The sequence below is a fragment of the Cryptomeria japonica genome, chromosome 3 (assembly GCF_030272615.1).
Source record: "Cryptomeria japonica chromosome 3, Sugi_1.0, whole genome shotgun sequence".
Lineage (NCBI taxonomy): Eukaryota > Viridiplantae > Streptophyta > Pinopsida > Cupressales > Cupressaceae > Cryptomeria > Cryptomeria japonica.
In genome coordinates this window covers 635,540,861-635,555,188 of record NC_081407.1, presented here as the reverse complement: position 1 = coordinate 635,555,188, position 14,328 = coordinate 635,540,861, and positions in this window count along the sequence as shown.

Below are 14,328 nucleotides of genomic sequence, written 5' to 3'. Positions count from 1 at the left end.
CTCTCTCTCTCTCTATCCTAGTCTCCCTATTATGCCTTGCATATCCATTCCCCATTAGTTTCCATGTCTTACAATATGGGTCTCATGTCTTGTCTTGTCTTTGCTTTTGCTCTTTTCTTTTGGTTTCTGACCTCGGAACTCCGGAGTCTTGAGGTCCCTTTTCTTTTGTTCTTTTCTATTTTCTCAGAACTTTGGATTCTTGGAGTCCTGAGGTTGGTCCCTCTTGTTCTTCTGTTGTCGTCTTGCCTCAGAACTCTAGATCTCCGAAGTCCCGAGGTACGTGTTCTGCGTCTTTTGCCTTGGAGCTCTGAATTTTCGAGGTTTTGTGTCTTTTTCCTTGGAACTCCGGAGTCCCGGGGTCTTGAGGTGGGGCCTTTTTTTTTTGCTAGCTCGGAATCTCGGAACCTTGGAGTCCCGAGGTCTTGTTTAAAGCCTTCGTACAGACTGGCTTGGGAGGGGGTATAAATAACAATGATGAAATTTTAAAGTTCATTTGCGCATTCAGAGTTCCTTCTTCCTTGCTTCCAAGCCGCGAACCTCCAGACTTCTGAGTTTTTCTTGGCGTTTTGGGCATTTTGATTCACCAGGTTAGTGATTTTTCTTGCCCCTTTTGGTTGTTTTGTAAATTAGATTTTTCTTTCCTTGCCAAGTGTTTGTTTTTGCTTGCTTTCTTTTCGTTTCTTTCATCCTTTTTCTTTGCCCACATGCCCTGGTTTTCCCAAGCCCAGAACCTCGGACCCCCAGAGTTCGGGGTGGTTCTGGGATTTATCGACTATATTTTTAATGACCCCGAATCCCCAGAGTTCTGGATTATTCCTTTTTGCGAAGGATTTCCTATCTCCCACCCCAGAACCTTGGAGTTCCGAGGCCGCTCTTTTTTGAAAGTCTTTTTGCTAAATCCTTTTTGACTCGAGACCTCAGGATCCCGAGATGAGCTTGATTTCCCAAACCCGGAACCCCGGAGTTCCGAAATCAAGTGTTATTTACCCAGCCCAGAACCCCGGAGTTCTGAAATCAAGTGTTATTTACCCAGCCCGAAACCCCAGAACCTCGAAGTTCCAGACCGCATCAGTGACTATTTATCCTGGAACCCCGAAGTTCCGGACCACATTCATATGTACCTAGCCCAAGACCTCAGGACCTCGAAGTCCCAAAGTAAATAAACTTTTATGATTATAATCAAGGACTAAAAATTTGTTTTATCTTGCAGATTCGAGTGTTTAGATGGACTCATCCTCCAACAAAAGAGGCAGAGAAATTGATAGACTCCCAAACACCATGAAGTATCATTATCAAGGACAGGTCTACGCTTTGAAGCTGGATGATCACATCAGGTGGGTCACGGTTACAAAAATTGGCCATATAGAAATTGAGGATATCCAAACTCAGTTAGAAAAACCTAGATTGGAGGCCCTCCACCAGAGAATCAAAAGATTGGGCCTGGTGGAAGCCACTATCTTTCCGCAGTCAGTAAAAGCACCCGAGTTCATAATGACAATTGCCCCATTTTATAACCCGGATACTAGAAAGTGCACATATGCACAAGGGAAAACATTTATAGACTTGTTTCCCAACATGCTAGGGTTCATGTTTGGCATCCCAAACAGAGAAGAGATATTCCTTTTAATTGAAGAAGAGGCCTTAAAGGCATGGAATGACAAAGTTGCAGCAAATAAAAGACACATGAAGGAAAATTGGTTGGAAGAAGAAAGGAAAACATGCCTCAAGGCAATAGAGATCTTGAGGGCAGACTTCAAGGAGCCTCAAAAGGACTTAATCATTATGTTGAGTAGGGCCTTTGGCAAGCGTGATTGCAAGCATTTCCATCCCTCGATGTTCCAGTTTATGACCATTATCTTAATAGGGAAGCAATATTTTGATTGGCCACAAATCCTCTCTCATAATATCTGCAAACAAATGAAAGAAGTTCACCAGGCCCAAAAGTTCTTTTTCACATCTTATGTCATCTGGGTAGTTGCCAGAGTTGGAAAGTTCCCAGGGCTACAGGTAGAGGGTCAATTGGGAGAGGAGGAAGGATAGAAGAAGGTATGGGAGTATTATTCCCAACTCACTCTAGCCAATGTAAAGGCTCATTTCAAGAGAATTAATGATGCCTTCATTTTCCCAGTAATAATCAAAACTAACAAGGGATATAGGATACCGAATTAGCCCGGAGGCCGTGGCAATTATCCGAGGGTGGGCATGTTGGCTCATCCAAAACCCACGCTCAACCTACATCAGGGTTAGCGGATTCACAGGGAACCCAATGTTGCTGCTCCGATACTGCAATGATAGAGTAATTTCGTTGGAGTATGTAAGGCGACTTTTGGGCCTCCATTCTCTTTTGTCTTCAAAACATGAAACAGGTATTGATTTCTCGGTATCAATTGGATATTTTGCGTGGTCAAAAATACATGTTGCAAAATTAGCTGAGCTAGAGCTTCAAGATTTGAACCTGAAGGAATATGATTACGCTAGGGAGTTCTATGATCCCTATGGGAAACTCAAACAAGCTATGCCTAAGGCATATGAAGGACACAAGCCAAGACTGGAGGATTTTTGGGCTAACCTTAAGGATAGTTTTGAAGTCAGAGAAAAGAGTTATAGTTGGTTGTCCATGCCATAGATTAGAGATTTTGGAATTGAAACCAATCTCCCCAAAGACCTCAAAGACAATTGAGACTTCCTCGATGTGGCATACAAAGGACTAGAAATTGATAAGAAACCTCTCACTCCAATGAAGTGGTCGGTGAATGAAGATCTAAATATTGAAAAATTTTCTCAACTGGTCATCAATAGGACCAAGCAATGGTTAAGCCAAAGGGTAAGGCCCAGTGCCTCAAAGGAAAAACATAAGGAGTCCACTTTAGGGGTACCCCAATCATGGGGTTACAAGGAGTATGCTCGGAAGACAAGGTCAAGCTCAAGACAAAATACATCCACCGATCCGGGTGAGGGGGAGAAACCTTAGGAAAGCACTGAGGACTTAATGAAGAAACTCCAAGAGAAGATGAAGGAGTCTGAGTTGTTGAAGAAGGGAGCAGACCTTGGACTGACCGATAGTTTAGGAGCAATACCACTTGCCAAAGTCCTTCCACCAAGGACAACTATAGGGTAGAGTGTAGGAGAGGGTACCCAAGAACAGGAGGAAGAAATAGAAATTACTGAGAACATACCTACTCAACCACCTTCAATAGATGCCAAACAAAATCCAGGTACCAACGCCCCTACACCACCACCAGTTAATATACCCACAGGGAAGCCTGGAGTGCAAGGCTTCAGGTCTACCACTGAATGAATAAAAGTTAGGAACATTGAATCTGATTCAGATCAGGAAGAAGAGGATCTTGAGAAACATCGACCACTTGAAGGTGAGAATGAAGGGGATGAGGCAGAGGATCTATTGAATGAAAGAATAGTTCTAACCCCTCAAGATCAAGAGGACCTCCTCAAGGATATAGCAGTCGAGCAAGGTGAAACAAAGGCAGGTGAGGGAGAGATGACATTTAATGAAGAGGTCAGTGGCAAATTGGGAGAGTTACATAATTAACAGGCCCTCCAAACAAATCTATCTCGCCAAGTTACCTCACCTCAAGATCTTGGGCAAACAGAGGCAGAGGAAAGAGATGAAGCAGTGGAGCAGGTGGAGGTCCATGTAATAACTGCAGACATAGTGTCACATCAAGGTGACAAGGATGAAGATATACCACAATGGCTCGAGTTCACTTTTGAGAAGAAAAAGAGAAAAGTGGAGCTTCCCAAGGTCACTTTACAACAAGTAATCACTGAGGAGCCACCAAAGGCTAAGAAGCTAAAAACCGTTCATCATTTATCAAAAAAGGGCTCTGGTGAAGTGATTGTGAATGTGGCAGTTCCACTCCAAGCTGAGGGACAAGCTTCTCCTAAGTATCAAATATCCTAGGTAAATTTGGGTAAAAAAACCAAGTGGGGAGAGCTAGATACTTTGGAGCTAGCCACAAGTGTTGTCAAGGGGCGTGTAGAAAAAGAGTATACTTCAAACATGGAGCTCAAAGCGCAACTAGGGCAATACAAGTAGCTCCTGATTGAAATGAGTAAACCTCTAGACTCTTGTATGGCTGATGACCTACCTTCGACCTCATCACTGCCAGAGGGAGAAGTGAAGGCACTAGTGGAGGTGAGACGAGTGGCTGCTGCAGCCAAATCATGGACCCAAGTAACTGGAGCTAAGATTAGACTATTTCTACAGGATATAATGAAGATATACTAGAGGGCAGTACAGGCAGGTGGAGCTTTAGCTTCTTGTGCTACGCAATGGCAATGAAAGCTAATTATTTTTAATAAGCAGTTCTGAGTTTTGAATAAAGTATTGCGGTTAGGGGCGAAGACAATAATGGAGGAGGACCTCTTAGGAGGGGACAATTGTGAAAACTTGCAATCCTATGTGTACATTTTGGAACTAAAGACTGAAATGTTTCAGCAGTATATAAAGGATTTGGTAGAGATTCGGGTCCCTCTCCTCAAGGAAATTTTGTCATATGAGAATTTTGTAAAACATATGCTTGGACCCTTCGGTTTAGGATTAACTAGTACCGGAATAATGGAGCAGCAACAAGTTTTGAATTAATGGGATGCATACGAGGCTCAACACTTAGGACCTTCGGCTCAATTCGATGTCGCCCTCATGGACAGGTATACATACTTGATCACTCAGTGCCAAGAGGTGGCAAAGACGATAGGGGAACTAGAGAAAGGAAAGAAGCATGCAGATGAAGTGTTGAAGAAATATAAATTTAGAGTTAAGCACGTAGTTGATCCTCCTGTTCAAACATTTGCATGTATAATTGTTAATTATAGAGCTTTTGCCAACAAATAAGGAATAAACGCACAACTGCTAAAGACAGTAAAGGTTTTTCATAAATCCTTAAATTTTGTATTTTTAGCTGCAGCTCCTACTCAAGTTCCAATTTTGAAGAGAAATCTCACATGACTATGAAAACGTGGCTCACTTAGCATGGTCTTCGTAGTGCTCATGCAATCCCCATTTTGTAGTTGTTAAGTGGAGTATCAAGGCATAAACTTGCAAGTTAACTACTACTCCTAGTTTCAGTTCTTAATTTAGGTTAGATTTATTTCCTAGATAATAGGGCAAAAAAATTCTATAAATTGAGAAGTTGGATTCATTTTTAAGGGTCCCCAAATTGATGATTTGTGGCCCACTTAGAGATCTTTAGAGTATTTTGTAGATTGTTAAGAAGTTTACTTATTTTTGTTATACATTCATTGAGATTAATACAAGAAGCAACTTGTAGATTGCCTGATCTACTTCTATATTCTACGAAATTGTTTTGTGTAATCTAGTAATGTCTATTATTTGGAGTTAGCAACATGGTTCGATCTTTTGTTTATTACTTTATGAATCATATTGCGCACGTCAGTCCTTTATGAGAATTATTGTGATAGGTCGTATTGTTGATGATTTTATTTCCATAAGTCTGTGAAATTGATGATTTTGCAGGTTTATTGGAGGTCCGTTGTTGAATGCTAACTTGGATGATATTTGATATTTTATTGGATTGTAGGGAACTAACTAAGTAGCTCATTAAGTTTTTATTGTATTGGTTCCATTGTTATTTTCTCGTTTCTTTGATCTATATTTTGTAGTTTATTTTTCATAAAATCTTAAATTTTAAAATACAAAAAAAGAGGAAGTTTGACCATTAATTACCATTGGGATTAGTTTCAACCAACTAGCCCCTTAACAGGTATAGCTACATCGACCATTGGGCTTCCCATCACCATCGTGACCCAACTATAGAGACCTTGGAGTAGTGAGTTTTCCTAAACTCATTGCTTTTCAGGAGAGATGGTGAGTGTTTACATTGGCTACCTGACTGTTGGCGGGTGTGTCAAAAACAAACGTCAATAGAAACTGGCGCTAGAAGGAGGGCCTAGACTAGCCCCCTCACTAGTTAACCACATATGGTACTTCTAAGAGACGGATTGATGCCCTTTACCCAAGCTAACCTCAACAACGAGCAAGACGATATTCTTACCTAACTATACAATTTTGCTTGGGATAGTACAAGAGATTATAACGATTAGTTACGAGCAAGACAAGTCTTGGAAAATGGGAGAGAAAAGGATATATGTATAGAAGTAGAGGCACAAAGACAACTTAATCCTTAGGTGAATTCATAAGAAAATCCACAACCATCTCCTCACCAGAGAATTAAGGTGCTAAGCTGGATCGTATATCATCTTTCTCTCCCGAGAGATTCCACTGAGTCCTTAGGAGTAGTTCTTCACCATCCAACTTAGTAGAGTTAGGACCTACCAGTAGGAGAAATAGGAACAAAGATAAGGAAAAACCCTCAACAACCTCACCAGTACAGTCATCCATACTCAATGTAGAAGATCAACTGATTCCTAGTCCTTAGCCTATCGTTGCACCTTTTGTGACTCAACATCCACCATCACCACCTTCAATGGCCTACTTTAAACATGACACCACACCACTAGGAACCATACCAGGGGGTATACATGACCTACCTAGAAACCCGGATAAATTTGCAGAAAATTTTATTACTTGGGGGGACGAACGACTGATGAACATATTGAAGCATTCAAAGATGCAGTCATTCGTAACCATATTGAACACCAAGATGTAGTATGTAGAATCTTCCCATATTCACTTGGGGAGAATGAATACAATTGGTACCTAACCTCACCTGCAAACTCTATCACAGGCTGGGATGTCTTGGAGAAGGCTTTCATCGATCAATTCTGAGTGTACGTAGACCTCGGAACACTATGCCACGAGTTCACTTCTCTTAAGAAATCACAAAATGAGCCATTAACGACTTTTAATAGTAGCTTCCAAAGGGCATTCAAGAGGCTACAAGATCCTTACCAGGTAGCACCTAATGTAGCCATCGACTCATATCTAAGAGCTATCGACCCTTGGACTACTATGTTTATTAAGAAGAGTGTTCCCCAAGATCAAAGGGACACTTTGGCAAAAGTCTTCGTGCTAGCAATCAATATGAACCATGAGTTGAATCAAACCCCAGGAGGGATCAAATATAATCTACCTATAGGGGTGAATCAAGGAAACTACAATCAACTACCAGGTGTACCCTTGCCTCTACCTGTAGGTGCCCCAACGATGAGCCCGGTGCCAATCTATGCACCCCAACCTCAGGTGAATCAACAATTTGTTGCCCAAGCTTTGACTTGGCAAAATAATACCAATAGCACCCCACTCAAATGCAATATGCTGGTCAAATGCAAGGGGGAAGTCAACAATTTGGTAATACTAACACAACAAACCAACCTCCAACCATGACACTTGAGAATCAAGGATCTCATTTATCTGCTGAAGTAGAAGCCTTAAAGAAAATGATCTCACGGGTTACTTCAGACTTGAGCCAGCTAAAAATGAATCCTCCAGGAGGGTATAATAAATCCCAACCATATAATAATTAGTGGAACTATAATAACCAGAACCAAAATCAAAGGTATAACAACAAACCTTATGATAGGCAGTGGAATATGGGTCTGAATAAGGGTGGGGTGAACCATGATCACCCTAAAGCACGAGATAACCCAAACCACATGCAAAGTGTTAACCTTGCGGATATGAATTTGCTAACAAATTGGTACATGTTGCACGACACATCTGCACATTCTAAGGTTAATTGTGCTCAGTTAGAGAAGATCATAAGAATTGCTCAAGCTGACTCTCAGCCAAAAGATTGTTCCAATGATGAACCCGATAAGGTTATTACTGCCATGCTGGTCGATACCTTCCTGTGCAAAGAATTTAAGGTTGAAGCTGAAGGTGAACCATGTGTCTACGATGCTCAGGCATTTTAGACCAGAAACAACTACTATCTTAGGAGTCAAGGCAAAGCTCCATTAACGGAGCCACCTCCCCCGACGGGTGGGTTTGTACCTCCTGATGCGAATGCAAGCAACAATCCTCACCCTCCTCAAACTTTTCAAGGAGCATGCCCTAGACAAGCTCAAGGGTAAGATTATGTTCTGAAAGGATCATTTGATGTTACTAAGGAGATGGAGAGGACTACCACCACTATGTCCCTAATGGAAGTACTGAGATATTGCCCTGAACAGAAGAGGGCTCTCCTTAGAAAGTTGGAATTGTTAGAGTCACAAAGCAATGAGGTTAAGATGGCATACCTTAATGAAGTCAACGCTGACATCAGCAATGATGTAATAGAAAATCCACCATTTTTACTAAGTTTGAGGATATGTGGAAAAAATTTACACAACTGTTTGGTAGATTCAGGGGCTTCAGGAAACATAATGCCCTACTCTATATGTCAGAAGCTCGGACTTAAACCAGTACGTGCAAATAGTAAGGTGGTACAACTAGACAAAACTGAGGTTAACATAATCGGAGAATTGAAAGTTGTATACATCCAATTAGGTGTTGATCCTAGAAAATCTCGTTATATTGACATTCAAGTAGTGGATATTCTGAAAGTATACAGGATGCTCCTTAGTAGGGATTGGTCAAAGACTTTGGGAGGATATTTCTTGACTTGTTTTACATACCTATGGCTTCCATGGAAGGGGGTAAGCAACCAGATTTGAATCGATAGTGAACCTAAGTTGAAGAAGTTAGTGACAGATTATGGTGCTCCCAATGAGGTGGCGTTTGCTAAAGTGAGTCCAGGAGTTTATAGGGTCAATGAGATTATCACTTTCTCTGCACCAACTCCTCTCCAGTTAGTTCGAGAAGACATGACCACATATAAAGGGAGAGTCAAAGGTTTCACTACAACAGTACAACAAGGAATGTGTTTGTTGGGGGATACTATGAAGATACAAGATTTGTTGCTTCCAAAATGGTGTCGGATACATCATGTCGAGCACTCAAAGATGTCATGTATCCCATGTCAGAATGAGATTATGAAGTTGATGAGTCTGGTTCCATACGAAGAAGATGACCATATCATCAATATGGAAGAAGTTCAAAGTCTAAGTTGTGAAGGATTAGAGCCCCAAACAATAGATTCTATAAGTAAGACTACCCTACCTAAAGAATTCAACCAGGAGATTCTTGTAGTTAAGATTGTCAAACATGAGAAGGAAGATATTCCTCTTGAGCAAGAGAAAGAAGAAACACAATCTCAACTTCAACCTCAATCAGAACAAATTGTTCCTAACACTACTGAAGCATTCATGCAACCAGAAATTGAACAACCTCAATTGTCACAAGACCTCGAGTCGGAGAAGCAACAATCATCTCTGGAAGCTAGTTTGATCACTGACCCTAAGGTGAAAAGGGCAAAGAGACCAAAAGATGAAATATGGTTTTTAAAGTTTGATGGGTCAAGATCTAAGCAAGGCAGTGGAGCAGGTGTAGAGTTAACAAACCCAAAAGGGAAAACCCTTTTAGCTTCTTACCGACTCCAATTCCCTTGTACTAATAACATTACGGAGTACGAGGCCTTAGTTAGAGGATTACTTTTTGCTCATAAGAAGGAAGCAAAGTGTTTGAAGGTGCAAGGAGATTTTGAGTTGGTGGTCAAACAAGTGCAAAGCCAATATGCGTGTCACAATAAAAGGATAGCAACGTATAGGAATGGAGTATGGGATTTGATTGAAGATTTTGATGCTTTCAACATTTAGTTCGTACCCAGGAAAGTAAATGGGATACCCGATGCATTGGTCGTAGTTGCCAATACATTAGAACCAGTAAGACAATCCCCTTTGAAGAAGTTTTCTGTAGAATTAATCTCCATACTTATTGTACCTGATAATATCAAACACTTTCAAGTTTTTTGGGATGATGCCCACATTCTAGCCTTTCTTGCCAATTCAGGGGCTTTTGAAGAGCAAATTATTGATGAGGAAGATAAATCAGATGATCTTAATGTCGAAAGTAATGCTGATATTTTGGATTTACCAACTAACGTTATTCCTAAAGGGATGGTCACCTTAGAGAGACTTTTTTATTCTAACCCCAGAATAAAGGAGAGATTAACAATAGATTCAGATGTCAGAAAGTACGAGCCACATAATATTGGTCCAAAAGGACAAGAAAGGATTGTCTATATTGGGAAGATTTGCACTCAAAATGAAAGAGAAAAACTTTTACAAATCTTGAAAGAGTTCATCGATGTAATAGCATGGGGGTATGAAGATTTAAAGACATTCGATACAAGGATCATCACCCATGTGATCCCCCTAAAACCTAACATAAAGTTGTTCCGACAAAAGCAACGGCCAATCAATTCACTAATAGAACCCTTGATTTTCAAGGAAGTACAAAAGTTTCTCTCTGCCAAGATTATTTTTCCAGTACGACATTCTACTTGGGTTCCTAATTTGGTACCAGTATGAAAAAAGAATGGAGAAATATGGCTTTGTGTGGACTTTTGCAATCTCAACAAAGCCTCCGAGAAAGATAATTACCCGCTTCCTTCTTTGGATGAAGTACTACATATAGTAAATGGTTCGCAAATGATGTCGTTCTTAGATGGTTATTCTGGATATAACCAAGTATTGGTGAACTATGAGGATCATATGAAGACAACGTTTATGACGAAGTGGGGAATGTATGCATACAAAAGAATTCCATTCGGGTTGATTAATGTTGGGGCGACCTTCCAACGAGTGATGGATATGGCTTTTAAGGAACTAATTGGAAAATGCATTATTATCTATATGGATGACTTGACGATATTTTCTAAGGTCAGAGAAGACCACCCAGACCACCTCCATAAGGTATTGGAAAGATGTCGAAGATATGGGATTTCCCTTAACCCCAAGAAATGTGTATTTGGAGTGGCTAAAGGAAAGCTACTTGGCCACGTAATCTTTGAGAGGGTGATATCTATAGACCTGAATCGGGTAGAAGCATTCTTGAAGTTACAAATGCCTGATAGTAAAAAGGAGATGAGATCTTTCTTTGGGAAGATCAATTTTGTCAGAAAGTTTATTACTGGGTTTGCAGAGATAGTCAAGCCATTGAATGAAATGATGAAGAAGGATGCTAAGGTCGAATGGACAACTGAAGCAAAAGAGGCTTTCGCCCAGATCAATAAATCCATCGTCGAAGCTCCCATGTTGACTAGTCCTGACTACACTCTGCCTTTTTACATATATTCTTTTGCTTCGTTACACTTGGGAGTAGCCGACAAGCAGGGGATGAGAAACCCATTGCATTTATGAGCTCTCCTTTCAAAAGTGCTGAGGTTAGATATTTTGCTCTTGAAAAATAGGCTTTTGCATTGGTGAGAGCAGTCGAGAAATTCAGACATTATATCCCGAGGAGTAAAATTTATGCGATTGTCCCTGATCAAGCAGTGAAGTCACTACTCATGCAGTCCAAGCTAGGAGAATGTCGAGGGAAATGGATGGTAATATTGCAAGAATTTAATCTAGAGATGCATCCAATGAAGTTGGTTCGAGGCCAAGGATTGTCTCAGGCCATGGCGACTGACATCCCTCAAATCCAGTGCCAATAGTATACGTTGGAGTCATTCACTCAGGACCCATGGTACACGAATTTGGCATTTATATTGCTGAATAATAGGTGTCTTGAGGGGTTGACAGCCACACAAAGATGAGAATTAAGGCTCAAAAGTACCAATTATATAATCAAGAATTTGACACTTTATAGAAAGAATTACGAAGGTATTTACCTTCAGTGTCTTGATCATCAAGAAGCCTGTAATATGATTGAAGAATTTCACGGGAAATATGGTACAAGTCATGGGTCGGCAGATGCCACTGCACATCAAATCTTAAAGGCTGGATATTACTAGCCTACCATATTTAAGGATACTCATGAGCATGTTCGTCACTGTCATATGTGCCAAACCGCAGCCTCCAGAGAAATAAATCCCGCCATGCCTCTCCAACCAATGTTCGAGGTAAGAACTTTCGCCCAATGGGCACTGGATTTCGTAGGTGTTATTAATCCTAAATTGTCTGCAGGACATAAGTTTATTCTTACTGCGACGGATTATTGCACTCGGTGGATAGAAGCCATTGTGTGTCGGAATTCTACTACTGAGGTAGTCTTGAAATTCATTGAAGAGCACATTGTCACCAGGTTTGGTATGTCATTTGCTCTGGTATGTGACAATGGCCCTGCTTTTACTTTTGCATAGTTGATGCAATGGTCATACGAATATAAAGTGATATTCAAATTTTCATCCAACTACTACCCACAAGGTAACGAAGTAGCTGAATCTACGAACAAGAACATCCTAGATGTTATTAAGAAGCTACTTGAGAAAAATCCCAGGGATTGGCATAATTAGTTGAGATACGCCTTATGGGTTGATCGAACCAAAGTAAAAGCCAACTTGGGACCTTCTCTGTATTACCTTGTTTATGGCCAGATAGCTATCTTCCCAATCAACTTACAAATATTGGTCCTCCAATTAATGAAAGAACTTGACATTGAGGATCAGGTAGAGGTTCGCCTCTTAAATTTATTAAGACCTGATGAAAAAAGGATTAATACTCTACAACACTTTGCCAAGCACCAAGCCTTTGTTAAGCGATGGTTTGATAAAAGGGCTAAGGTGAAAGCTTTTCGGATCTCTGACCTAGTCCTATTATGGGACAAGGCCAAGGAGAAGAAAGGTGATCACCACAAGTTTGAAAGGTTGTGGTTAGGTCCTTACCAAATAGCCGAGATTTTAGGTGAAAACACCTTTAGGTTAAGCTCCTTGACTGGAGAACTTGTACCATTTCCTGTCAATGGCCAGTTCCTCAAACATTAATTTGATTAACCCTCAGTGAAGCTTGACCTATCGTATATAGTAGATTAGTTGTTTCTTTTGTTTTTCTTCGTTGTTTCTTTGGGTTTTTGTTTGTTTGCTATGTTTTCATTTTGTTGCATGCCTGTTTCCCTTTTGTTTTGTTTGTTTTCCTTGTTTGTTTGTTTGATCATTTTGTTTGTTTGTTGTGTTGGGATATACATATTTTGTTCTCAAAGATTCTAAAAGGTATCATTTGCATAACATGTTGCCAAATTCTGAGAGACTTTGACTCTCTGCTATTTACGACTTCATTGTCATTTGGTTAATTTTGAAACTTTTGTCTATACTCATTCAAAGTGGTATATAATCATTTAAAAATGATTTGAGTTTTTGACTTTCAATTGGAAAAGGCTAGCTTGATAAACTCAGCACTAACGTCACATTAAGATACATCAGAAAGTTTTGTAAGATATCGGATAAACTGGTTTTCAAGTGAAAAATCCGAAGTCAGGATGTTTCACGTTATCCACCGTGGTTCCCAACCCAGTAATCGGACTTCAGTGTTTGATAAGTTGCTTTAAAGGTTATTTAAGGAAATAAGTCATTATATGTTTTATAATGTTTTCAAAAAAAAAAAGAGAGAGAAACAAATGATCCTCTTAAAGCAACTAAAATGGGTGTCTCAAGTAACCTCCACCGGGGCTATGGACGCATGGCTGGCAGTGGAGCACTACTTGATGGGAACCAGAGGTATCTCTGTCGGGGCTATAGACGCATGGCTGGCAGCAGAGCTATGCCCAAGATAACATTGCATGAAACACATTGGTTGGCTTCACCTATGTAGCTTGTGCCCAGTTTCCTCTAAGTATCTGCATTATTGAAATGATGAAGTAATAAATCATGCGCACAAACTTAAGAGTTAATTAGGTCCAATTCTCGACTTGGTTGCTTGTTCATTGGTTCACTCATCTTTTGCTTTTATACATCCTTTTGAATGATAAAAGCCTTAGGCGTCGGGTTAACCAGAGATTCTGAAATTCTAAATTGCCTAGAGTCATTTTTCCCAGATAGTCACCATTTGTTAAGCCTTGCATATCCATTCCCCATTAGTTTCCTTGTGTTACAATATGGATCCCCTGTCTTGTCTTGTCTTTGCTTTTGCTTTATTCTTTTGGTTTCTGACCTCGGAACTCCAGAGTGAGTCCCGCGGTCCCTTTTCTTTTGTTCTTTTCTTTTTTCTCAGAACTCTGAAATCTCGGAGTCCCGAGGTTGGTGCCTCTTGTTTTTTTGTTGTCTTCTTGCCTCAGAACTCCAGATCTTCGAAGTCCCGAGGTACCTGTTCTGCGTCTTTTTCCTCAGAACTTTGGAGTCCCGAAGTCCCGAGGTTTTGTGTCTTTTGCCTCGGAACTCCAGAGTCCCGAGGTGGGGCCTTTTTTTTGCTAGCTCAGAACCTCAGGACCTCGGAGTCCCGAGGTCTTGTTTAAAGCCTTCGTATGGATAGGCTTGGGAGGGGGTATAAATAAGAATGATGAACTTTTAAAGTTCATTTGCGCATTCAGAGCTCCTTCTTCCTTTCTTCCAAGCTGTGAACCTCCGGACT